General features: G+C 38.6%; 1 pseudogene; it reads right to left on the bottom strand.

The window, feature by feature from the left end:
• Positions 1 to 21,348: 21,348 nt before the first annotated feature.
• LOC148015667 (Golgi apparatus membrane protein-like protein ECHIDNA pseudogene) lies at positions 21,349 to 24,612 on the bottom strand (annotated as a pseudogene).
• Between the last annotated feature and the right edge of the window lie 2,878 nt (positions 24,613 to 27,490).

Below are 27,490 nucleotides of genomic sequence, written 5' to 3'. Positions count from 1 at the left end.
AGCTTACAAATTCAAGGTAAGAGTGTACTAAATTTCCACCTATAAGGCTATCAAATCCAAGTTATTAGGGTTATTATCTCAACCATGCCGCTACTCTGTGTGTGTGTGTGTGTGTGTGTGTGTGTGTGTGTGTGTGTGTGTGTGTGTGTGTGTGTGTGTGTGTGTGTGTGTGTGTGTGTGTGTGTGTGTGTGTGTGTGCGTGTGCGTGCGCGCGCGTGCGCGCGCGTGCGTGCGTGCGTGCGTGCGTGCGTGTGCGTGCGCACGCGAGCGTGTGCATGTGCGTGTGTGCGCATGCGTGTGCGTGTGCGTGTGCTTGTGCGTGTGCATGTGCATGTGCGTGCGCGTGCACGCGCCTCAGCTTGGAATAGTGAGCTAAGCCAGTGAAGTTGGCAATACATTATTAAAGCCACCAACTACCATATCCCACTCCTCTTTTCATCATTTTCATCACCCCTCATTATTATCTTCTCTAAATATCACTTTTGCCATCATTAATGGCAAATTACTCATTGATAATTTCATCAACTTGTCTCTCATATTTTTCCTAGCAACTTCTGATATTGGAAGCACAATACTTCAACATCCATTAAGACAAGGATTTTGTCTTGAGAAAAGTTTAAAAAATTAAATGGAAACCTTAGCATAAGCTTTTGGATGCTCCACAAAGAATTGGACATTAGGAAAAGATTACTAAACTAGAAATCAAATCGATGTATTGGTAGAAGTACTCACCTTAGGAGAGACTTGGGCGACTTACTAAGTGAAAGCTAAACAATTTATCTCTATTGAAGCAGAAATGGTTTATAAGTAGTGACTAGAGCTTGATGTTATGCTTTGTGTATGTCAGAGAGAGAACCAGGGAGAGAGAAAGAGGAGAGAGAGGACTGCAGAGGAGAGAGAAATACTACAGGAAGAGAGAGAATAAGAGTGACGAGGAGAGAGAAAGACTAGATTTAGAGAGAGAAAGACAAGAAAGATGAGGAAGCCATAGAAGCTGTGAGCAAGAAGGGAGAGAAAGTCTGTAATTGTATTAATGTGTCAAAAAGATATGAAAAATTACATCTTCTCTCCTTTTATACCAATGTCAGTGTGACATGGCATATTATCAACATTTTTAACACTTATTTGCTATTCCCAACTTCTTACAATCCATCCCTTCCCAAAAGTTTTTGTCCTAAAAAACAAACCTAGAAACAACTAGAGAGGAGATGGATAGAGCAGAGTACTACTCTGTTTTACAGCTTTACAAATGGGAAATGAATGAAGAATGACCATATAAGGTCCAATTATATACATGATTTGAAGTACTTCAGAAGCAAATGGAGCCATAAAATCTTCAACAAATAGTCCCAGAACAAAGTAGACAGCTTGCTGAATAAACAGTCCCTGCTAGACCAAATCTGCCATAACTTTTGATAGAAGTGTCCAAATGAGATGTACCATATATCAAAATGAAGCTCTTGAAGAGTACTTTGAGTCCATGTAGATAGCTTGATTCTGAAAATTAGGTACGATAAAAACTATTCTAAAACAGCGTGCTGTCCTGAACCAGTTTGCATCAATACTAGCTCCATAAGCAATAGGCTTCAGCCACCAATGTCTCCCTCAAGTATGGATACTCATCCAATATGGAATCAGGTCTCCAAGAAACCTCTTCAGAGGGTAAACCTCTCCATTTAATCAAATATTCCACAATAGAACGTGATCGAAGCTTCTTTTCGCGCTAACCTATAACAGCCTCTGGGATGTACTGAACAAGATCATATTCATCAATAGGTGGCAACTCATCAACTATATCCACTGGATCACCATAATAGGGCTTGAGCTGACTAACATGGAAGACGTTATGAATCTTTGTAGAAGAGGGAAGCTCTAGTTTGTATGCCAAATCTCCAATCCGCTTAAGGATCCTGTAAGGGCCATAAAACCTGTGGGCAAGCTTATTACCGGATCCATCTTTCAACGTAGAGTACTTGGATTTGGGCACCTTCAACAAAACTAGCTCTCCTTCTTGAAACTCTAAAGGCCTCCTCTTCTCATCAGCATACATCTTCATTTGATCTTGAGCCTTCCTTAGATTCACCTTGCATTGCTGAAGAAGGGTCTGCATTCTTTCCAACTCTTCCTTCCCATGAGGATTGATCTTTTCATTAAAGATGACTGTGGATAAGGGCACCTTGTAACCATACAAAGCCTCAAAGGGTGAAACTCCTATGCTCGCATGAGTGGAATTGTTGTAAGCAAACTCAGCCAAGTGTAACCAAGAATCCCATGAGGTTTGGACATCATAGCAAAAATGGCGAAGGTAAGTCTCCAACCATTTATTAACTCTCTTTGTCTGTCCATCAGTTTGGGGATGATAAGCCGTAGATGGAGCCAACTTAGTGCCCATAGATGTAAATACTGCTTGCCAGAAGTTACTCATAAACTTTGAGTCCCTATCATGGACAATCACCTGCGGTAATCCATGTAGTCTAAAAATATGCTCCATAAACTGATTGGCCACTTGAGAAGCAGTAAAACTGAATTTTTGTTGGGATAAAATGAGCTGCTTTGGTGAGTCTGTCAACCACCACATAAATACTATTCCACCCCTTCTTGGTAGTAGGTAAGCCAGTGATAAAGTCCATAGTAATATGAGTCCATTTACCCGTAGAAATAGGCAATGGCTGTAATAAACCTCCTGGCTTATGGGTGCTATCCTTATTTTGCTGACAAGGCATACACTTCATAACGAAGTCCTTGACATCTTTCCACAGTCCTTTCCAATAAAAGCTCTTGCTAATCCTGTCATAAGTCTTGAAAACTCCCAAGTGTCCAACTAAAGACGAAGAATGTAACTCCTCCATAATTTTCCGCTTGAAAGAAGAAGTAGAGGGAATAACAATCTTGCCCTTCCACCAAATAAGACCATTTTAAAGCTGGTAATGCGAGTTTTCTTCCATAAGACCTTGCTGTAATTTTTGAAAGATTTGGCTGAATTCCTCATCTAAAAGATAGGCCTCCTGTAGTTCTTCAATCCAATCATTATGTAGTTCTGTCATGGCTGACACTTTGCAGGCCCACATACGAGAAAGAGAATCAGCCACTATGTTATCTTTGCCCCTTGTATGAGTGATGTCAAAGTCATAATTCTGTAATGTAGCTACCCATCGTCGTTTCTTTGGAGTGAGATTTGACTGAGTAAGGAAATACTTGAGTACCCGATGATCACTATGTACTCTGAATCGGCTGCCATATAAGTAATGGTGCCACTTCTTGATTGCATGCAGGATAGCCAACATTTCCTGGTCATAAACATTCATGGCCATCTCCTTATCTGTAAGCTTACGGCTCTCAAATGCAATTACTCCATGCTCTTGAAGCAAAACAGCCCCAATGCCACGGCCACTAGCATCACACTGTATAGTAAACTCTTTGGAGAAATCCAGGCATACTAGGATAGGAGCAGAAGTAAGTAGTTCCTTTAACTGGTTGAAGCTACTATCTGCAAGAGCATCCCAAAAGAAAGCCTCTTTCTTCAACCTATCAGTCAAAGGAGCTGCAATTGCCGCATAATGCTTTATAAATCAGCAATAGAATGAAGATAGACCAAGAAATTCTCTAAGAGAGGTTGTAGTAGTATGCGTTGGCCAATCTCTTATGCATTGCACCTTCTTGGGATCAGCCTGTATTCCTTTTTCACCGACTATATGCCCCAAGTATTCCACTTCAGTCTGCATGAAAGAGCACTTCTTCTCCTTAGCAAAAAGCCTATGATGTCTCAACACATCAAAAACCTTCCTCATATGTGACAAATGATCCTGTAAAGTCTTGCTATAGATCAAAATGTCGTCAAAGAACACCAAGACAAACTGAAAGAGGAAAGGTTGCAAGATCTTATTCATCAGGCTTTGAAAGGTAGCTGGAGCGTTTGTAAGCCCGAATGGCATCACCAAGAAATGATAGAGCCCACGATCAGTCCTAAAAGCAGTCTTGACTTCATCACCCTCTCTCATGTGAATCTAATGATACCCTGATCTCAAATCAATCTTCGTGAAAAATCGAGCCCCCTTAAGTTCATCAAGCAAATCATCAATCCTAGGTATAGGATACATGTTCTTCACTGTTATCTTATTGAGATCCCTGTAGTCGATGCACATTCTGAAAGATCCATCTTTCTTTTTGACTAACAGGACTGGAGATGCATAAGGTGAAGAACTTGGTTCAATGAATCCCATTTCAAGAAGCTCTTTGATTTGCTTGGCTACTTCCTCTCGTTCACATTTTGATAGTCTGTAAGGTGGCTTATTGATTGTCTTTGAGTTGGGCTCCAAATCAATGGGGTGATCCACCGCTCTCTTAGGAGGCAATGAAGTAGGTACTTCAAATAAATCTCTATACTCCTCAAGAAGAGCTGTCAAGGCTGGATGGTTTGCTGAATTATTGGGCTGATCCTGTGTTTCTTTGTTCAAATGCAAAACAAATATCTGTGAGCGCTTCTTGTACTCTCTCTTGAGTTGTTGAATGGTGATAAGCTGAAAATCAGATCTACTAGGAATTCCCTGTAAATGGATGAGCTGTCCATTGGAGAAAAACTCCATATATAACTGTGAGAAATCCATAGTGATCCTGCCTAATGTCATCAACCAATCACAACCAAGTACAATATCTATGGGCCCCATTTCCAAAGTGATCAAGTTTACTTTGACTTCAAAATTTTCAGCCAACTGCAAAGAAACCTGTGGGCAAATCTGTGTGCTGATTTCTTCTTCACGATTAGCCACTTGTACTCTAATGGGCTGCTGTAAGTCTGTGGGAACACAATTTAACTTGTCCATGATGGACTTATTGACAAAACTGTGAGTACTGCCACTATCTATCAGGATGAACACTGGCTTTCCACATATTCTTCCCTTCATACGAAGTGTATTAGGGCTCTTAGATCCCGTCCAAGCATCCATAGAGATAGAACAATTAGTGGCAGCAAGCGACTCATCACAAGATCCATTAGGATCAAACGAAACATCTCCACCTGGATCAAAAGGAAAAGAGTCGGCTGGATCATAAAAGTACTCCTATCCAATGTCCTCCTCAATATCTTCATTTTCAGCATTGATTGCCACTGTATTAGCTTCATCTATGTCATCTTCAAAGTCCTCAAAAACTAGCATACTCTGAAGCTTTGGCTTGACATTTTTGTATACACACTTTGAAGCATGATCAGGAGTATACTTTTCTCCACACTTGAAGCATAAGCCCTTGTCCTTCCTTTCCTTGTAAAGATCCATGGGAATAGATTTAGGATTTGTATGAGCTGAAGTGGACTTAGGCCTGTTGTCACCCTGCTTAAATTCAACCTTTGGACTGTTTGCTGTCCTGAAATTACTTTGAGACCTAGAAGCATTAAATGGAGGATAAGTTGGTACCCGTAAGCTCCCACTAGGCATATGATTGCTGCCATAAATGTTACAAACTTGTCCCTGCTTTAAAACAGTCCTTGGCTGTCCATAACTTGGCTGAAATGAAGACTCTTTCCTATACTTTCTTCCATAGCGCTCTGCAAGCTCAATAGCTTTGAAAAGTGAAGTAGGATTTTGCGCCATAACATCAACTGACAAAGATGGCTCTAAACCATACATAAACTTGTGAAGCTTGGCCTCATCACTGATGCTTTCCACATACATGGTCAAGTTGAGGAATTGGTTTGTATACTCTCTTACACTTAGGCCCCTTTGTTCCAAACCATACCATCTTCATGCTAGCTTCTCTTTTTCAAGAGGCGAAACAAAGACTTCAGCCATAAGTGCCTTGAAAGCTTCCCAATTCTCAATAAGTACATTCTCTTTCTTGATATACCTCCACCAAGTATGGGCAAATCCTTCTAGATGCAAGGAAGCAAAGTGAATCTTCATATCATCAATTTTAGGGTATATATCAAAGTAGGACTCCATCTTAGAGGTCCATTCCTCTAATTCTGATGGTGAATATGACTGGCCATTAAATTTGGCTAAAACAATTTTGTCCTTGAATTCTCTTTCATGAAAGGGTTGCTATCCCAAAATTGGCTGATCAGGATTTCCAAGTACAGAACCTCCAAATTGAGACTGAAATCTTCCAACAGGTGGCTGAGAATTACCATGTAATCTTCCTGTTGGTAAAGTACCCCTGGAATTTTGAGTATGCAGTCCAAAAGCTTGAGTATTGGCCCCATTCAAGCTGCCCAAATAGTCATCATGCCGTTGTGAAGCTTCTCCTACTTCATACTGACTATTTGAAATGCCTCTTCTTCCAATGATCCCATTTCCATGACCATTCTGGTTGGATGGCTGAAGTGGGACTGAAGGGCCATTGTTTGAACAAGCCTTCTCATTAACTTCTTTTGATGACATTTGCAATTGTATGAGTTTAGAGATTTGTGCCATGAGTTGTTCATTGGATTCTACCAACTTATCAATAGAAGCCTTGGTCTGATCAGTAGATTGAACCATTTGCTCCATTCTTGACAAGATGGCCTCATGTCGTTCCCTATGTCTCTGTTCATGGGCATACAAAGTATCAGTTTAGTATACTGATTTCTCCTTGTTGTTGAAGCTCTTCAGGGTTCTCTTGAAGTGTGCTATCCATCATGGAATCCCTGATTTGCTGAGCATAATCCTCCTGGACCTTATTTTTGCCTTTATGTCCTGCCATACTAATGCAGTCCTGCAGTACCTCCTGTCAGTAAAACGGCTATAACTTTGGCTAGGAAGCTCCGATTTCAAAACTTTTTTGTGCGAATCGAAGCTAACAATGCCCTCTTCGAGATGAGCTATAGCACGCTATAACAAGTTTAGTACAGAAAATTCTATAGCTGGATTTCAGAGTCTGAACTGTCCAGTCCTACAACCTGTCTAGACCTGTAAGTGCCCTGTTTTGACCCTGTAATGCAAGATAGTAACCCCAAATGGTTACCAAACCCTGAAAAGGGGTATATAGGACCTGTGGGTACCCTGTAGTACTTGCACCTGTGCTTCAACAATGAAGGGTGTACCTGTAACCACCTATAAATACCATGTAAGTGACCTGTAAATTCCCTGTTTTACCCTGTTTTGGTCCTGTAGGTACTTGAGTCTTTGGAAAGTCTTCAATCTTCAATCCTCCACTCACTGTACCTGTGTGAGGGATAAAACGGCATGACAGGCTCCCTACACGGGCTCCGAATCACCGGGAGGTGGGCAAAGTTCCCCCGGGTCGGTTGGTTGCACCCCTTCGGGATCTTCGATAGTGAGGGAGGGTCACCTCTCTTTTGTCCCACTATCTCCCCCGGCATCCACCTTTTTCCTCGGTGGGAATATCAACATGGCAGAGGCTAGTGTACTAAGCAATCGGCATGATATGCATTTCAGAAATATTCATTCAGCCTTTCATGAGATGCAATTGATTGAGATAAGAAAATTTTGGATAGGAGAAGGGTCTTACCGTTGCAATTCAGTGACTCACTAATTGCTAGTACTTACTCTTTTATAATATTTCAATTTGGGCAAAAGAAATTCAGCCAATCAATTGGATTAGAGTAAACAAAGGCATCAATCAATGTATTCAGTCAATAGGATTCAAATGTTATACTGAAATTTCAAATTGAAGCCTCTAATTCACTGATTGGAACTAATATGCATTAAGCAAGCATTGCATTCATGAATAGATGGATTCAAGCAAAGGTTGGCTGAGAATTTGATGAATAATGTTCAATTCTTTAATCTCTCAATCAAATGGATTAAGCTGAGCAATTGAATTAATGAGAGAGATTAAGAATTGAAGAGAAATACCTTGACATGGCTGAAGATGACTTGTCAAATGCTTGATAGAGCCCCCGGTTGTCCAATGTTGGTAAAATAATCCATAAGGCTTGCTTATTTGGTGCTTGAGACCAATCTTGAAGCTTCAAATGCTTGAAATTGAAGCATTAAACCCATTTCCCCCAAATTTTTGCTCCATAGAAGCTCTTGATCTTCAATCTTTAACCATTCTGTGCTTAATTCTTGCAATTTGTTGAAGAATCCTTGTTGAGATGATTCCACGGGCCAAAAGGATGAAGAATCTTCAAGAAATTGTCAAGAAATGAAAGCTTGGGCTGAAGCTTTCATGGCTGCCATGGACTGTTCACCTAGGGTTTATGAAGAGGCTGAGAAACCTTTAATGGAGCTGAATCTTCTATTCCAACTGATGATTTTGGTCACCAATGATCAGCAAGAAGTGCCATGGCTGAGGATGAAGCAGGCTGAGCAAGAGCAGGGCTAGAATCAGCCCGAAAATTGCGCCGCAATTTTCGGGGCTGTTTCTTGCTCTATGGCTGAGGCAAAGCTGAGCAATCCTATGCTCATACTGAAGGTCTTGAACAGGGGAATCTATTCCATGTAATATTTGGCCAAGAAACTCAGGGTTTAGAGAGATATGAACTGATCTTTAGGGCTGATCTTCCATGAAACCTGCAGGAAACTCCAGGAAAGGGGAAAGAGAAACCCCTCTTTTCAAAGTAACCACAGTTTGTTCCCAAATTAGGCCCGGTTAACCATCCTTTACCCTAGTTACCTTCAATTTTGCATAAAATTTGATGACGTCCAGCCATTTAAGCCTTTACCCGCCATATCTGACCTTGGATATCTCTAGATGTAGTCACTTGCTAACTGTAGGTGTCTTGCAGCACTCCACTAGTCACTGTCTTGTACGATTTTTGTCTGAAATTGGTTTTGAAATAGGAAAATGGAACTGAAAATGGAAGAAAATAATGGATCAAAGACTCAAGCTCTGATACCACTTGTCAGAGAGAGAACCAGGGAGAGAGAAGACTGCAGAGGAGAGAGAAAGACTGCAAGAAGAGAGAGAATAAGAGTGATGAGGAGAGAGAAAGACTAGATTTAGAGAGAGAAAGACAAGAAAGATGAGGAAGCCATAGAAGCTGTGAGCAAGAAGGGAGAGAAAGTCTGTAATTGTATTAATGTGTCAAAAAGATATGAAAAATTACATCTTCTCTCCTTTTATACCAATGTCAGTGTGACATGGCATATTATCAACATTTTTAACACTTATTTGCTATTCCCAACTTCTTACAGTGTACTCATCAGAATATGGCACGCTCTTGGAACTCTCCCAAGGACTAAAGAGTGTCAATGACTAAAGAGAATCCCTTGCTTGCAAATAGAACTTCTTTAGAGCTTGCAAGTTGTTTGACCTAACTACATCATGATGCTATTTTCCATGAAAGAAAAATAGAGGTTAAGGTAATGGGTTAGAAATGCCAACTAAGCGATGGGTTATTAGCCATTGTAAATAGTGGGCTATGAGACCCTAAAGAGACAAGGGACATCCAAAGATGGAAATAATATTCTTAAAACCCCAAAATCAAACACTATCATAAAAAGGAAAACTTGGGGGATTATAAATCAAGCTTGACATTTGGTAGTTGAAATATGAGTTTCCTAACCTTAAGAGCCTGTAGCTAGGATTTAAAGGGAGAATCTAGAGTTCCTATAGAAAATAGCCTTCATAGCCTAGACCTAATCATGGCTAAGAGTAAATTATTACTACAATAATTTTATTGTAACTATCATCTAATGTTTTATGAAAGACTGTTGCCATGAAATGATTGAAGTTACATAAAGAGACATTCAACGTTTGGTGAGGACTAGTTGTCCTTATTAGTACTAGCTATTTTTGCATAGCCATCAATGAGGAAAGTGAAAGAAAGATCTTGAGTATGCACTTTAATTGATAAAAGTTCATTTTGAATTGTTGTACTCTTGAGGAGCCAATTATGATCTCATTTGTGAGATGTGGAATGAATTGAGTAGCAATTCTTCTTTGTTACCTATTCATAAAACAACATAATGTCACTGGCGAGCAATGTAGTTGCCGCCGATTCTTTCAAAAATAAAATGAAAGTTATCCATCAAATCATTCATATATGAAAAAGCCTTCAATTTTCCAATTATGAGTTACTTTCTCATGTGCTTAGTAATGAGTACATATAATAGATTCTCACGAATTAACCCTAGTTAATCCATTGCTTTGTTGGAGAAAAAAGCTCTCATGCTTTAGATGTTAGTTCTTTATTCCATTGTTATCTAGTGAGGTAATCACTATGTTCTTGGCAAAAATAGCCATTCTATCTGTTGAAGAAGATGAGTTCTAGTGAGTCACATACATGTATTGTCAAAATCATTAGAAAATGAAATCAAACAATTAAGCTACCTATTCTTATTGAAAAAAAAGTTTCCAAATTGTTATATGGCTCATCAAAAATAGGGGTTTAATCCTTTCCCTTTACCAATTGATTGGAATTCAAGGCCAAATAGAACCTAGAAATAATAAACATGATAGTATGATGTGAGCTACTGCTACACCTTCATAGCTCTAGATACCTAAATTTGTTAGATTAACTCTAGTAGTGCCCCAACCTCCCCATTACTTTGTGTTTCCAATACATCTCATAAATTGTATAACAAATATACCCTGTCTCCACATCAAATTAAGAATTGCATTAGATGGATCAAAACCTGCTAATTTGTGGAGGCCCAACCAAAAACTAAAGAATTTAGATGAATGAAACCATTTAGTACAACAATATGAACACGATACCAATGTAAACCCTTGGAAAACCCATTTTTTTTTGGAGACAAATGAATGCTATGTAATTTATTGCATTATAGGCTTACACAATAGATATACATGCAGGAAGGAAATAAAAACAAAGAATTGACAAACACTACTTATTGGATTCAAAATCGAGATGCTCTTCCAACAATGAGAATAAATCCATGAATATTTTACCATTAACATGATCTATGTAACAATGTGTAGATTGTTTTCTTATTAAGCACAAAATTCTATTAAGGATTGTTAAACAAATGCTTTGAAATGAATGTTTTGTTGTTAGATGAGTCAAGCTTGGTTGCCTTATTTATAGTTTCCTCATAAGCATTCATGTAGGGGATCATTTGTGCACACTCTCAGGCTTGTGATAACTAGTTTAGACAAAGGGATGTTGCATGGGAGTGGACCACCTCCATGGTCCCATGCTAGATTACCTATAAAGCAATGGACTAGAGAGGGCACTGCTCGATATACTAGCCAAAGGTCAAGTGATGAGAAGGTTACCATAGAGCAAGGTCACTCCTATGGTAGCTTGAGAATTAGGGAGGCATTGGACATCCTCATGTTGGTGCTATGATGGATATAAAAACTTCTATGGACCCAATGTCTACAAACATTAGAATACCCAATTCTACATGAAGGGTATGAATCCAAAGACTAGACCACCCTAAGTCTAGAATAGACTAGATTATAAGCTTGTGAGGGTTGGGGTATTTGTATGATGGATATTTGTCCCAAAGGGAGCAAAGCTATACAAGTTGTAGAAGTTGTTTAAATTTGTTTTACTAAACGATTGCTTTACTTTGTTTTCATATCGGTGTCTTAAGTTATGTGAATGAAACTCAATGTAAGTAAATAACTAAGGAATGCATTTTTACACATGCCAATAGCATATTAGCTTAATTATACAACTAAACATATTTTCGATATGTGAGTGGGCAATGGGTGAGTGCCCCACCAATGGGAGCACTTTATGGTTGGATTGACCCCCCTATTAGTTGGATCATTGCCTCAACAAAGTAATAGGAATAGGACCGATGGTTTTGACTACCTAGGGTTGAGTCTTAAAACCCAACTAGCACTATTTTAAGGAACTGGAGTGAGATAATGCCAAAATAGATGGGTCGATGCTTAGGTCCCCCTCATCTCTAAGTCTCCTTGAACCAAATGCAGTACTAGTATGCTCTTAATCTTGATTGATTGCAAAGTGACCCTTCTTGATTAGATACTACAATATTAATAGATTCCCATAAGTTATAGGGACCTCAGGGCAATCTTAGTAGGTTATGGCCAAGTGCCTTTCTTACAAGGTCGACTCAGAAACTACCTGACTAGCTAAGTGCATGCATTTCATGCGATCCAATTGGTGTCACTTGGAAAAGGATATTCAAGTAACTACCAAATATCACCTCTCTAGCTCCACATTAGAGTACATACATTTCAAATCTATACAAGTAAGAAATACTCTAATACTTACAAAAATCATTGTCATTTCCCTAAGGCCATGATATAAGGTTACAAAAAGAATAACTTTGTGCATAAACACATAAATAGATATGCATGAAAGCATCTAAAATAATAATTATACGTACCAAAAATACTATCTAGTAAATATAAAGATCAATGTAGTTATATTAATGTTGCTATTAATAATCTACTTGCCAAAAATACAAAATACATTAATTCCCTACATATCCACTTGGCACGATGCGACCAATGCTACACAATTATACACATAACAAGTCACTATTAGATAATCCAAACAATAATTAAATAATTTTTTATTTCATAGCAATCAATTGAATATGATAACATTTTATCGGGGTTAAAAACCAATTGTTAATTGGTTGAGTAAAAACAAATAGCATAGGTGGCCAACCACATACTAGTGTTTTCTCATGTGACAAATATGCTCTAAATCAATGAGAAGAACCAAAAGGCAATATATCCTACCCCATGCAACGAATCTTCATATCCATTATGAAAATAAGGCAACATGTATTTTTTTAATGTTTCCTTATGTAGTGAATTTGTGTTCATTCAGAACTTAATGTGATTGCAAATGTGCATATATTTGATAGTCAAAGGTCCATTGGGATTCCTCAATATAGTGATCTTTATAATTAACCAAATATTTATGATATTGATTCTTATTCAAATAGTGGTCTAGTCATGGTCAAGGATAACTTCTGATACTAAGATTTCAACATCTTCCATAAGCAATGGAGGATTAGCTACAATTGGTGTGAGAGGTGGTGTTCCGTGAAAAGGTCTCAAAAAGCTAATATGGAATGGATTATGGATTTTCCAATGAGGAGAAATGGCCATTTGAATGCATTACCATTAATATTGTGTACAATATGCAATGGACCATAACACCTTATAGCTAAGTTGATTTTTGGATGCCTTTCAATGAGTTTTAATATTTTCTTTTCAATATAAAGCCATATTAAAACTTTTTCTTTGAATGTCATAGCCATTCATATCTTATTAGCTTGAGCGGTATATCTAAGTTGTGAGATCATTTGAAAGTACTAAATCTCTTTAAATTTAGTATAACAAAACATAACCATAAATTAAATCATTAAAAAGAGAGCAAGAGAGGAATTAAGGCAAAAGTACATAACTAGAAAATGAAAATAGTCTCCCCCCATACACAAGTGAGCACCTTCCACATGCATTTGTATGTATAAATTTGCATTTCTTAGCATTTTGTGCTAAAAAATCATGAAAAGCATCCTTTTGGGCTTTCTGCTTTCCTTACATGAACAATTTTCATGAATTTTAGAACTTATCTACTAAGGCCTAAATAATAAATATAGTCCTTACAAATTGTTTTGTCCTATACTAATGCCAAAATATAGAGATTATAATAGTAATAAATAATTCCATGCATAATTTCATAAATCAATCTACACAACATTGCCTAAAATAATAACCTCGTACACTAAAGGTGCTCCAATGATAATTACAAAACCATTGCACTTGCATTATTCTAGTTATTATAATTTGGTCACTTAAGATCAACAAGTCACAAATATGCGGATGATATGCTACTCACTCATCTAGATGAGGCTACACTTTGAGCTTTTAAAGCTAAGTTAGACTCCACTTTTGACATGTTAGGTTTTGATTCTTGTACTACTACTCAAGCATTTAGTTTATGCAACAAAAAGGATGGCATTCTGAGCATTATAGAATGCGCATTCACAATTTTTAAAGGTGTTGTAGTTTTGATGCATATAAGCCTCTCGCTACTATTGTAAAATATAGCATTTTTCTTAGTCTTCAAAATCCATGTTTTGAAGGTGATGGCTAATTGCTATGAGGATACATTAATATATCAAGAGGTTGTTAGGTGCCTTCTTTGTATTTGCCATATTATGCCAAATGTGTCGTTTATAACATCACAAGTGAGCATATTTATACATAATCTATATTCAAAGTAGTGGTAAGCTATGAAGAGGATAACTTGATACTAGAAGGACAAAGGATTATACTTCCTTCCATTCATGTGTTTTTAATCCATTATTCCATGCAATTTCTAATATCATTGGGATAGATTGTTATGAAACTAAAGTGTCCACTAGCAATTTTGTTCTTATCTTGCTAGACCTTCTTCACGACTAGTTGCAAAATCCTTCACCAAGAAAGATTGGTTTATCACCTTAGAGAGTTTAGACCAACCCTAATAGCAAGAGATTGCTCTGTAGGGGATCTTTGGGTAGGACGAGTTGAGGATGCTAGAGCGGTTATGGCCAATAAACTCTTAGACTCCTAGGAATTGTCCAAACCCCTACATGACTCGGGATGGACTTCTCGAGGGCCCCTTTACTAGTTACAGGAAAAATCTTGGTAAAATAATGGCCTTTAGGTTATTCTTCCATATGGAAGGAAGGGCAACACTTGTATAAGATTCTTAGATAAATAAAGAAGTTGTATTCCAAAGGATTGTTTTCATTGTTTGTGTGTTGTGACTTAAGTAATGTGAATAAACATTATGACTAAAAGGACTAATAAAGGAAGCTAGTTTTATTTGTACAACATATATGTGTTAGATAAGTACATAACTAAAACTATCCAATCGAGGAAAGTAGGAGGGTAAGATTCTTGATGAACTTTATGCTTATCATGTTTGAGCAAAAAGAGATCTACTATAGCCACTTCTCCATGTGAAGCTAAGTATACTCCACTCTATTATGGGTGTAAAGGCACATCAGCCTAGTTGCCCATGTATTAGTTATATTGATAGTACCCACACCATGTATTAGTTACCTGCACACCTCTACAATGCATGTGGTAGGTGCCCATCACTGTTACTTTATTCTTTATTCTTTCGAGGACATCTGAATAAAGGGAAGATCGATCACACATTATGACTGTTGGAGTTCCCACATCTTGTGTCTCTCTCTTTTGCTCTTGCTCCTTTCACCATAGCTCTTACTTCTACTCCATGCTTCCACTTCAAGGATCACTCTTTTCAATAGGTATCAGATCCTTTTCCTCAGCGAGCTCGAGCTGTCATCATTGCTTCAACTTCCATTCGAGCTACCTACAACAGGGACTCACCATTGGCAGCCATTGCTTCATCTCTTGAGGTTTGTGTTAGTCATCTATTGCTTTGGCACTCATCATCAGGGCTTGTTGGAGCTTTGCTTAGGGGATCATTAAGCCTATGTTGAGCTGATCTCAGAGCTCATTTTTAGCTCAATAGTTTAGTTCATAGGGCAACCATAGCCATAACTTCATTTTGAAGTTTAGGTTGCCTCAACCATTGATTGAGTCTATAACAAGGCTTCATTGGGTATTTCTTGTGCCTCCCTACCCTACTAAACTCTCAAACAATACCATATCAAGCTTCGGCTCACAAAAACAGCTTGCATGTAGTTCCAGCATGGTGCTTGTTTCCTATTTGGTTACCACAATAGCTCCCCTTGTCTTCTAAGGCTCGTTAGTAGCCTCCCTACTCACTTGGCTACTTCAACATTGATCTTTGGAATTGACTTGACTTGGAGCAACTCATAGTTTAGTTTCATTGACTATGTATATAGTTTATAAGCTGTAATACACAACAACCCCTTGTCATTGATGCCTCTTGCTTAGTGGTGATGCATATATGATGCCCATTCATGCTCGATTGATGCCCATACATTTGGGGATGCTTACCCATTGATTGGAGATAATTTTGGAACTGATTTGAGCAGTACTCTTACTCAATTTGATAGAGATTTAGCTGCTATGATAAGCAAGGCTGAAGGTTATTTTGTTAGTGAACTACATGCCTATTGCTTCTTGGGTGCTTATTGACTATGTGGGTTGATATACCAATGCTTATGGTTCATGTTACACGCATTGTCATGACTTGGAATGGTTTTGAGCAGTGATTGAAGCTCACTTTGATTGACATTGTATATCATTTGCTACATAGGCATTCACTTGAGACAGTTCATGCCACTTATCATTTGATGATACGCGGGCTATCCGCTTGGATGTTAGATGTTTGATATGGATGCTACATGCCTTGGCTATGCTTCACAGACACTGGGCTCTGCCTTTGACTTGCATTTGAGTTATTTTGGAGCTTTGAACATTGACATTGATTGTTAGTTACCTACTTGGATGTTACAATGGATGCTTTGGCAACTACTTTAACTTGGATGCTTCGGATGTGTACACTTGGACCTTGGATGTATGATGTTATGTACATGATGTATTTGAGCTTTGCTTGCTCATTTTGCATCTCACTTTGTTCCAATGGGAGCTTCTTCATTGGCTTTGATGTTACATAGAGCTTGTGGTTATGCAAATGAGCTTGATTATTGACACAATGGGATATTCACTTTACGTACATGCTCTCTTTACATACTATATGTATGCAGTTTATGCCTTGAGGGCTAATTTGAGTTGACACTTGTCTTGGACTAGCATCAACCTTTGTTAGGCCATTGTGAGTTATGTATACACATGTCTTGGCTCTTTATTTGGATTTTTCTCAATCAGTCATGCCTTTGGCTAGTCTCTACTATTACCCCAAGATCTGCTACATGCATGACCGTTATGCCAGTTGATGTATTCCATTCTAACATATTGCAGTTGACACCATTGGATGCTTGTCCTATGTATGTTGGCTGCTCGAGTTTGTTACATATCCCGCATGGTGCAAGATATCACCTAGCAAGTGTAGTTTGTCTTCTCAATGATAGCCTTTATTTGGCTTGGTTTTCTTATTGTTGTACCTCATTTACAACAAGTTGTAATTACAAAATTTGGCAATTTTCATGAGGGCAGTCACTTCCATTTGATAATTCTTTGCATTGAGTTTATGGATAGCTCATTACTTGGTTAATACCCCTTGTTTTTTGCTTGATTTGGCAATGGTTTTGGGGTAATTTGCATGTTATTACAACAACTTGTCTTTGTCCTTCTGTGCATTTACTTGGTTTTAGTATGGCTAGTGGTTGCACTAATAGTGCTATCTTTAATATTGATAAGTTGGATGGCACCGATTACAACTATTGGAAGACCCAAATCTGGCAAGTTTTAGTGCAGAAAATGTAGGTTAATCCTTTGAAACATGAGGATATCAAGCTTGAACGTATTGATGCAAAGGATTGGGCTAAATCGGATGAGTTATGTAAGTCCACCATCACATTGTTTCTCTCCAAGCAAGTATTCTATAATGCTATCTCTAATGGGCAGTGTGCATGGGACTTATGGAACAAGATTCACAATGTTTATGACAAGCATAGCCCCATTTCTTAGACATGTTGGCTAAAGCAACTCATAGACCTTCATATGAAGGAGGATACTTCCATGTCAACCCATCAAATGAGTTTAATTGATTCTCAGTCATTTGTCTTCATAAGGAATTGAATTCAAGGGTAATCTTCCCCCTTTGTTCCTCTTGGTTACACTACTTGAATTGTGGGATACATTTTGTATTGCTTTGTGTGTAAACATGCCTACTCATGGGCTAGACTTACAGGGTTTAAATGGTGCATGCACTCTTTAATGAAGAGGTTAACACAAAGAATTTCGATGCTTCCCCCACCTTTGTGACAATTAGAGGCAATAATGGTAGACACAGTAATGATCGCCATGGGAGAGACTTATAGTAGTCTCGTTCTCAGGCACATGAAAAGTCTTGTAGTAAGTCCCATGGCCGTAACTGCTCCTTAACTTGTCATTACTGTGTGGGAAAGCAATGCATGTTCGGCCACAGTGACATAAAATGTGCAAGGACAATGTAAGGAAAAGGGAAAAAGTAAAGTACATGACAAAAATGATGATCGCACCATTATCCCTAGTAGCAAGTCAAGCATTAAGATTGAAGAGTATAATATCATGTAGAATGATTCTAATGATGATTTTATACTTGTTGCTTCTTCTCTTAATACTTCATAGCTAGGTATGCTCAATGTTGGCTAATAGATTTAGGGGCTTTCTTTCATGTGACCCCTCATAGAGAGTAGTTCCACTCCTATTGCAATTTGATTAGATCTATCTGTTTGGGTAATGACCAAAACACTAGAGATACTTGGTATTGGTGATGTCCAACTTAGGTTACATGAATACTCTTCATGATGTACGTCATATATTGGCTCTCACGAAGAGCCTTATCTCTACTGGCACATTGGATGATGTAGGTTATGTAGTTTCTCTTGGAGATTCCTCATGGAAGATTACACGTGGGAATCTTGTCATTGCATGTAGTGTTAAGTCCAATACTCTCTACCCCATGCTTATATCTAGGTCAGCTGACCATGTTTTGGCAGTGGATGCAGTTTCACATTTATCTCTTTGGCATCATCGCCTTGGGCATATGTCCTTGAAAGGAATGAAAATGCTTATCCATTTGTAGTGTCTTTCACTCCTTGACTATAAGTACTTTGAGTTGTGATTATTGTTTATATGGCAGGCAGATATGTAACATGCATAAAAAGATTGGTATGGCATGCATGGGTGAGCCATTGGCTCTCGTTCATTCGAATGTATATGGTCCCATGCCCTGCAAGTTTTTTGGTAGCACAAAATATTTTGTTACCTTCATTGATGATTATATGCATAAGGTCTAGGCATATCCTTTTAAGAAAAAATCAAAATTATTGGCTACGTTTCAACGTTGGCTTGCTTTAGTTGAGAATCGGTGTAGGTATGGGCTGAAATACCTAGGGTCAAACAATGGGGGTGAGTATGTCTCTAAAGCCTTTGAGTAGTTTTGTGAGAAAGGGGTATTAAGCATTAGTTGACTATCCTGAGACTTCGATGAAGTTTTTTCTCCTATTGTGAAGATGATTACCCTACCTTTGGTACTAGATTCGGTTGCTCAACTTGACTTAGATATTTATCATATGGATGTCAAGATGGCTTTTCTTCATGGGGACTTACATGATGAGATCTACATGGAGTAGCCTAAGGGCTTTGTAGAACCTAGCAAGAACAACCTAGTGTGCAGATTGAGAAAGAGCCTTTATGGTCTTAAGCGGGCACCTAGGGAATGGTACCACAAGTTTGATGCTTTTATGCATTCAGTGGGATATTATTGCAGTGATATGGATCCATGTTTATACACAAAGAAGGCTCGTGATGGTAGTCTTATGGCTTTGATCCTCTATGTGGATGATATGTTGATTGCTCACATGTTGAGATGGATACCTTGAAAGGTCAACTCAAGAAGAGCTTTCAAATGAAGGACATGGGACAGGCCTCACATATTCTTGAGATACGCATTACGCACAATTGCTCTAAGGGGCTCCTTTACTTGTCACAAAAGAAGCACATTTAGAATATCCTTAAGTAGTTGTATCTACAAGATGTTAAGCCTATTGGCTATCCTTTATCTTCTCATGTGAAGGTTAGTCAGGTTGATTGTCCATAGTCTTTGTCCATAGTCTAATGAGTAGAAGGCCGAGATGTATGTATCCGTAGTGGGCAGTTTGATATATGCCATGATAGCCACTCGCCCTAACATAGTATTTGCAATAGGAGTTGTGGCATGCTATATGGCTACATTTGGTAAACGACATTGGGATGCCGTCAAGGATATCATGCGATACTCGAAGGGCACAACATCTATATGTATGTATTATGGTGGCAGGATACAAGAGTTATTGGATACACTAACTTTGATTATGTTGGACATGTAGACAGTAGGAAGCCCACATTTGGTTATGTCTTTACCTTTGCTAGAGGTGCTATTTGCTAGATGTAGAAGGTGCAGAAATGCACGACCCTATCTACTATAGAGGTAAACTATGTTGTAGCCACCACTAAGGCTTACAAGGAGGCTCTCTCGTTAAGCCATTTGGTGGGGCAAACCTTAGCATTACAAGTACTGATGTGGTCCCTACACTACATTCAGTTTCTACGAGTGCTATTCAATTGGCCAAGAATCTGATCTTCCATGTGAAGATGAAGCACATTGAGGTGCGCTACCACTTTATTCAAGAGGTCATTGAGGACAAGTCTATTGAGCTTGTCAAGATCTCAACTAACCAAAATCTTACAAATTTGCTCACTAAAAGTCTTTTAGTAGACAGAATGTTTTGCCTTCCTTAGAAAGTTGATGGATGTTGGATGAGATGATATCTTTCCTTAGCCTGTTGTACTTATGCATAATCGGTTATGTAGTTATGCCCAAACAAGCATAGGCATACCAATACATGCTGTCTCAGACTTGAAATCTATTGCATAATATTTTGTCATCAGAATTTGGCAAATCCGACATTACCATCGCGTTCGGAGCGTGCAAAACCCCAACTTAGATTCTTACCTTGCCTGAATCGGGTTCTGAATGCCCAAGATATGATAAAAAGAGTGATTTTTGGGCCAAATTTTGAAATAGGCGCAAAAATTACCTGAACTGGTTGGGGGTTTTGCTGTCCCATGTGTCAACAATGGGGCCCAAAGGGGGCACAAATGGGGGCCAAAGAAGGCCTACACCAAGCCTTAGCAAGCCTTGATAGATTGGAAGCAAGATCCAGGTGAAGGAAACTCCAAGAGGTGTGAGCTATGGCTGCCCACAACCTATGAAAACCCTGTTTACCTAGACCTATGGACTGAGATAAATCTCTGAAATAATGAAGCAATACCTCAATGTCAATGCCCTGATGGTGCCTCAATAGGCCGGGAAGAAGCTCGGGAAGCCAGGGAGTGATGGGAGCTCAAGAGAATGAGCTATGATTGCCGAGAAGGAGACCCAATGCGAGTGGGGAGTCAATGGGAAGTTGAGAATGCCACGAGGCAAGCTCAAGAGTCGGGAAGCCGTGCGTTGATACTAGTTGAAAGGTGAGAAGGATCGAAGCTTGCACTCGAGAGCTATGGTGGGAGAGCAAGAGCAAGAAAGAGAGAGACAAGAAATAGGAACTCCAACAATCACAATGTGTGACCTGGCCTTCCTTTATTCAAACTGTCACTAAAAGAATAAAGAATAAAGTGAAGGTGACGGGCACCCGCCACTTGCAGTGTGCAGTGGCAGTGAATGTCAGTGTAGTAATACACGGGTGGCTAGGCCGGAGGTGCCTTTACCCCCAACACAGTGCTCATTAGAAGAGCAGCAATATTGTGACATAATGCTATTTACACCAGCCAAAAATTTCTCTACAGCCCCATATCCAGGATTATGAAAGGTAAAACAATAAACCTCAACCAAGAATTCCACAATTGGAACACTGCCTCCATAGGATCATATTTGATCAATACAATGAACCGATTGAAAACTAAGATACTTAAACTACACTAAAGGTCGACTACAAATGCAACATGTGAGGTAACTGTTTGAGATGCAAAGGCTTGAATCTGTTTCTTGGCATCTTTTTTGCACTTTGTGAAGCCAATGAGATTTGCAATACTCAATGCCAAGCATACTCCAACCACCAAAAGATAATCAATATTGAGACTTATGATTGCAATAATTCCAAGAGCTACCCACACTGCAGCATTGAGGTAAAGTATCCACCAAAATAGCCAGGAATCCTTTTTGTTCAGCCTTGTCAATTCCTACTGATCTAGAGATTCAAACCGCCAAACACTCTCGCCTTGATCATTCACTTCATTCCACCATTGTAAGCCAACAAGAATAAGCCACTAACATTCTTGACTACCCAGAAGTCTAAGGCCGCAAATAAGATGGTGATGACAAAATGAATTGCAAATAACGAAAGACAAGATGTAAAAGGCAATGGCCAAACCCTTAGAGAGCACGTGGAAGAATCAAGTGATGGGGTCAATATACTTCTCCCCTTCTCCTATTTCAGTGTTGCTTGCCTTGGAGTTTCTCTGTAACACGCAAACAGCACTGTCATGTTTTCTTTTCCTTGCAACACTTAGCCCACACAACAGATCTTCTCAGATAGCTTTCAGATTGCATCTAGGAAGTAGATGATTTGATGGCTTGAGTAGAGATGAGAGTGAGAGAGGTAAAGTTTGGGAAGTATGCCCACTAGCTACCTAGCTCAACCATGGCTATGATACTGTGTTGAGAAACACGGATCTAGAGCTAGATTGGCTATGGTGAACGCAAGTCAAACACACAATACATTGTCAAAATGAGGAATTGTAACTCAAGTGAATTAGGTTCCACGATTGATTAGCTTGGACTATCACAAGGCCATACTTGAGTTACATTGTTGGCCTTGTTAATCAATTTATGCATATCTCTAGAAAGTCTCATTTGGATATAGTTAGACACATATTGAGACATGTGAAGTCCACTTTGCATTATGGACTTTTTAATGAGGTAGGTAAGGATATATAGGTGCTTAGAAACACATATGTAGATTGGCTAGTAGCATGTCTGACAAAAGATCTACCATCAAATTCATGTTTTCCCTTGGTAGTGTAGTAGTTACGTGGAGTAGCGAAAAGAAACATACACTTACTTTATCAAGTGCAGAGGCTAAGCACAAAGATATTGATATTGTAGCATGTGAGGTGTTATGGCTATAAAAGTTATTGGGTGATTTGGATGTGTAGGGTGATGGTCAAGTTATCATTCATTGTGACAACATGAGCAGCATACAACTAGCTAGGAACCTAATGTTCCATGCTAGGACAAAACACATTAAGATGCATTACCACTTTGTGAGAGAGAATGTACTTACAGGAGAGATTAACTTGGTATATGTCAGTACACAGGATCAGATAGCTGACATTTTCACAAAGGCATTGGGTGCAAATAAGCTTTAAAATTTTTGAAGCTGAATTGGAGTTACAAAGATACAGTTGAGCTTGAGGGGGAGTATTAAGATTGAAAGCTCAACACATGCAGACATTGATGATGGACCACCTAGTTAAATGTGTCTACACATCTACACTTAGCATGTTGGTGGTCATTATGATCTTCACATAGCCAGACTTATCACTTATGATATTTAGTTTGTTGCACCTACCTACAACTGATATAGTTATAGTGCTAATCAATTAGTATAGTAAGTTATGCACTATACTTTGTGGGCCACTTTCTTTCATGTTGTATCTTATCTATACTTTGTGTACATTATATTGTATGAGAAAGAAGAAGAAAAAACGAGCAAGAAAACGTTGTGGCCTCCATCTCTCTTCTTGTGTTCTTGAATGAGCTTCCTCTTGTGTATATGGTGTGTATTTGGCACACCATCTCAAGCAACTCACCCCACCACGCAATTCATAACACTATCTACATCAAGTATAGCTCTATCGATCATAAGTTCTAGAGCTTTTATCTCTTTTACAGCCTTTGCTTCCTCTCTGGTATTGCCCACTACTGCTGAAGGCTTTCGATTAGGTACATCCTTTAATATGCCTCCTAAATATCCATTGTGACTGCAAGGGGATCCTCACCTTCATTGAGTAACACAATGAAGTGCTAGTCCATGAGAGATAGTTAGTGCCATGTTGATCAAAGTCGCATTCCCTAGTTTATCGAAGAGTGAGATACTTAAAGTATGCGAGGGTGAGGTTTGCACAAAAACAGCCTAGTTGTTTATGAAATGCCTTTGTGCCCTTGATGTACTTCAAGAGATTGTAGGACATCCATTCCTCATCAGAATCCTTGAACTCAATAGTATACTCTCATAAGTATGTGTTCATATGCTTGATAGGATATTGCAAGCTTACACCATGCACCATATTATAGTACTTGACATTGGGACAAAAGATATTGTAAAGATCTAATCTCTTGATGAATTCCATACCTTGAAAAAATTGGATGAAGCTGTTAAGAGTGTGATCCATTATGGAAGAAGAGGTGTAGGAGGCAAGTATAAGGGTACTTGGGAAACGAGAAGTGAAAATGAAAATGAGACCAAATGAATGGTTTTTATAGACCATGGACTTAAAGTTTTAGATTTAAAAAATCCACTAAATTTTTAATAGATTTTTTAAAAATAACCAAATCATGAAAAATTAAAATTAAAATAAATAAATAAATAAAAGTAAAAAATCTCTTGATCTACTCATTGTAAATTTTTTATACATCAATTTGTATACAAACTTTGACTTTTTGCAAAGCACTCGATAACATACAATTGTTTTTCATTCTTCTACCCATCAGAAAGAAAAAAAACAAATAAGATTTGAAATATTGTGTCTCAACCAAAATTTAAAAAATTCTAATATTAAACAAGCTCACCTCCTACCCATTGAGATAAAAGTTAAAGCTCTCAATACTACGAACACTTCCTATCAAGACACGATGCTCTCCTAGATTTAGGAGACTCCAAAATTCACTCACTGTAATTGACTCTATCATTTTACTTGGCATATGAATTTGAATATCAAATGCTTGTCCCATGTCTTTGGTGGACTTTAAGGGAATCCATTGGCATGCTTTCTTTATCCAATGTTGTGGTAATAGAAGCACATGTACAATAATGAACATGCAATCAAGTAACAAAAGGTAACACTAGAGACCACCACTTTGCATGAAAAGTTGTTATCTTTGTTCACCCCACTCACCTCATTCCATCCTTCTTCAAATTTGGAATCAAGAAAGTCCTTAATTATATTCTTACAAATGAACATGGAGGGACATTGATGTGCATTAGTGCTTTTGAAGGTAAATGTAAAAATATAAATTGGTACAAACCATAAAAGATCCACTGATCTTGAAGCTCTCCTGAATCTCAAGCAGCTATGAATGTCACGTATGATCTTTATTTTTAATGTTTGCAGCATCCACTCATCTAGAATGGGCCATTTCAAAGAATTGAGAGATGGACAAGAAAGTAATTCAAAAGAACCATACAAATCAATTGATGTAGGCACTATATACATGAACTTATAGAAAAAAAAAATTGCAATGTAAAAGATATTACAATGACTTTCCAATCATCATTATCTTAGCCACATCCACATGCAAAGTTTTCTATGTCCAAAGGCCAATCCTCAATTAGATTCAAAGGGAAGATGCCTAACAGGAGAGAAAAAGTAAAAACATAAAAAACCATGAGAAGTTAAGAACATAAAAGTAGTGACTTATGATTTGAGGGGAAGAATTGTTGAGTAGTATCAGGAGGTAGCTTCAAGTCCTTCACACAATACACATGTTGAACCGATGCAAAACGACTATCATCTCGAGCCTCCCTAAACCCAAGCATTCTGCCCTTCCAATGATTTTGTAGTACACCACGACAACAAACTCAACGAGGCCCTATTGTTGAAGGTTGCATGTAGACCCATGAATTCTTCTTGAACAATACTCCTTCCCATTTTCCATGTTCATTCTTTGTATTGTGTATATAGACACCAAATATGGAATCACATGGTCGCCTTGGCTGGCATGTAGATAGATGTCATTGAAATGGTAATGGAAGTAAGGAGGGTTGTGTGGCTATGGTTGTATGAGCATAGAAAGATGAGAACTTTTGTGGAAAAGAAAATTACCATGAAAGAAAGAGAGAAGTTGGGTGTTGGATGGCTATGGCTAGGAGAATATGGGGGCTATGTGGCTATGGGTATGCTTAGAAGAAAGAGAGAGGATGGGTGCTATGTGGCTATGGCTAGGAGAAGCTAGGAGTTGTGTGGCTATGACTGTGTCAATATAGAAATATGAGAAGATTTATGGAATGGAGGCAAGAGAATGACCATGGAAGAAAGAGAGAAGCTGGGTGTTATGTGGCTATTGTTGAGAGAAGCCGAGGGTTGTGTGGCTATGGTTGAGAGAAGCTAGGAGCATAGAAAGTTGAGAAGATTTGTGGAATGGAGGTAAGAAAATGACCAGACTGGAAGAATGCCTTGCAAAAAGACACAAAAAAAATACATTTTTAGACTATACATGTCATAAAAAGAGGTTTTAAGGGCGGGAAGCCATTTCTAGAAAAGGGGGGGGGGGGGGGTTTCCAAAAAATTGGTGACTTTTTGAATATTCAATGGGACCCACCTAATATGGGGTGGTAAAAGTGGGGGAAGAGGGGAGCAATTTTAAGGGGACATAGGGGAGAAATCTATAAATGATAGGGACAAGGAGAAAAAGGAAGTGGATTAAATGTGTGCACCACCCCCTCTCCCATTAGTCCACCTCAAATCTCTTGTCATAAGGAGATTCATTAATACCTAAGCTAAAGGGCCCTTTTTGAGTCCATATTCCCCTTTTGGATGGGGAAGATAAAATTAGCTGGATATAGGAGATTGGTTGAATCTCATTGGGACATGCTATGAAAAGCACCGACTGCATAGTGCAATTGTAGATAAGGGCCAAATTGTCAAAATGCAAGCTAACACATACGAGCATACTCCTTTATTTGTATAAAACCATAAAACAAACAACATGTGTAGATAATCCATGTATGCAACAAATAAAATTTAATCTCTATCTCCCTCTCTCCCTCTCTTAAATCCCTAAAAACCATGCAAATGCAAATCTTTATATAAAATTTATGTCTATAAAGAAAGTAAAGATTTATTGTATCCATATACTTGAACCTGCATAACAATCAAGGAGAATGCTTCGAAATATTCCACATTGGAATATATATATATATATATATATATATATATATAGATTGAGAGAGAGAGAGAGAGAGAGAGAGAATTCAACCACATCTTGCTAGTTACTCTCCTACTCTCAATCTCTCCCTCAGAGGCATGATGTGTTGCTAGATAAACATTCAATACCCCCCCCCCCCCCCCCCCAATCTCTCTAAAAGATATATCACATACACTAGGTCCTCCCTAATCACCTCCATCCTTCTTCGTTACAACTAGAGTGTGGTTTTGGAGCTATCACCTCACGAAGAACTAATTGGGGTAAGGAAGGCTAGAGATGGAGGTGGAGGTTCGAGAGGAAGAGGAAAATGGGAGAAGGTGGCCAAGGGATGATGCTAGAGAAAGGAGAAAGAGTGGAGGCTATTTGGTAATAACTATTTGCTTATGTACATGCACTCATCCTACAAAACAATGACTATTTCTTTTTTGCCCCTCAAGCTCGATATAATGGTGTAAAACCACAAAAACACAAATGTTTACAAAGTCCATTTATGCAATACTAAAAAATCTCTCTCTCTCTCTCTCTCTCTCTCTCTCTCTCTCTCTCTCTCTCTCTCTCTCTCTCTCTCTCTCTCTCTTATGTATACCATAGACAAAAGGGTCACACTTGATGATCTCCACCCTTCTTCATCAACTCTATACTGTGCTTTTGGAGTTATCAATGTAAGGTGCTCTAATGCAGGAAAGGAGGGGTGGAGGTAGAGGTTCAAGAGGAAGAGGAAGAGGGAGAATGACATAGAGGAAGGAGGTATGAGAGGTGAGAATGGGTGGAGGGAGGAACTATTTGGAAACATCTATTTGCTTAGGTATTGCAGCTATGAGTTGGAGTCCTATGAGCATTTCCTTTCCCTCAAATTCCTATTGAATGATGGTCTCAGTAGTTTTTTGGGCACATGTGTAATAAAATTTGCTAAAA

The sequence above is a fragment of the Lygodium microphyllum genome, chromosome 24 (assembly GCF_053477565.2).
Source record: "Lygodium microphyllum isolate KBCC chromosome 24, Lygodium_microphyllum_v1.1.10, whole genome shotgun sequence".
Taxonomy (NCBI): domain Eukaryota; kingdom Viridiplantae; phylum Streptophyta; class Polypodiopsida; order Schizaeales; family Lygodiaceae; genus Lygodium; species Lygodium microphyllum.
Note: the sequence above shows the minus strand (reverse complement) of the source record. Positions and strands in the feature narration are given on the sequence as shown.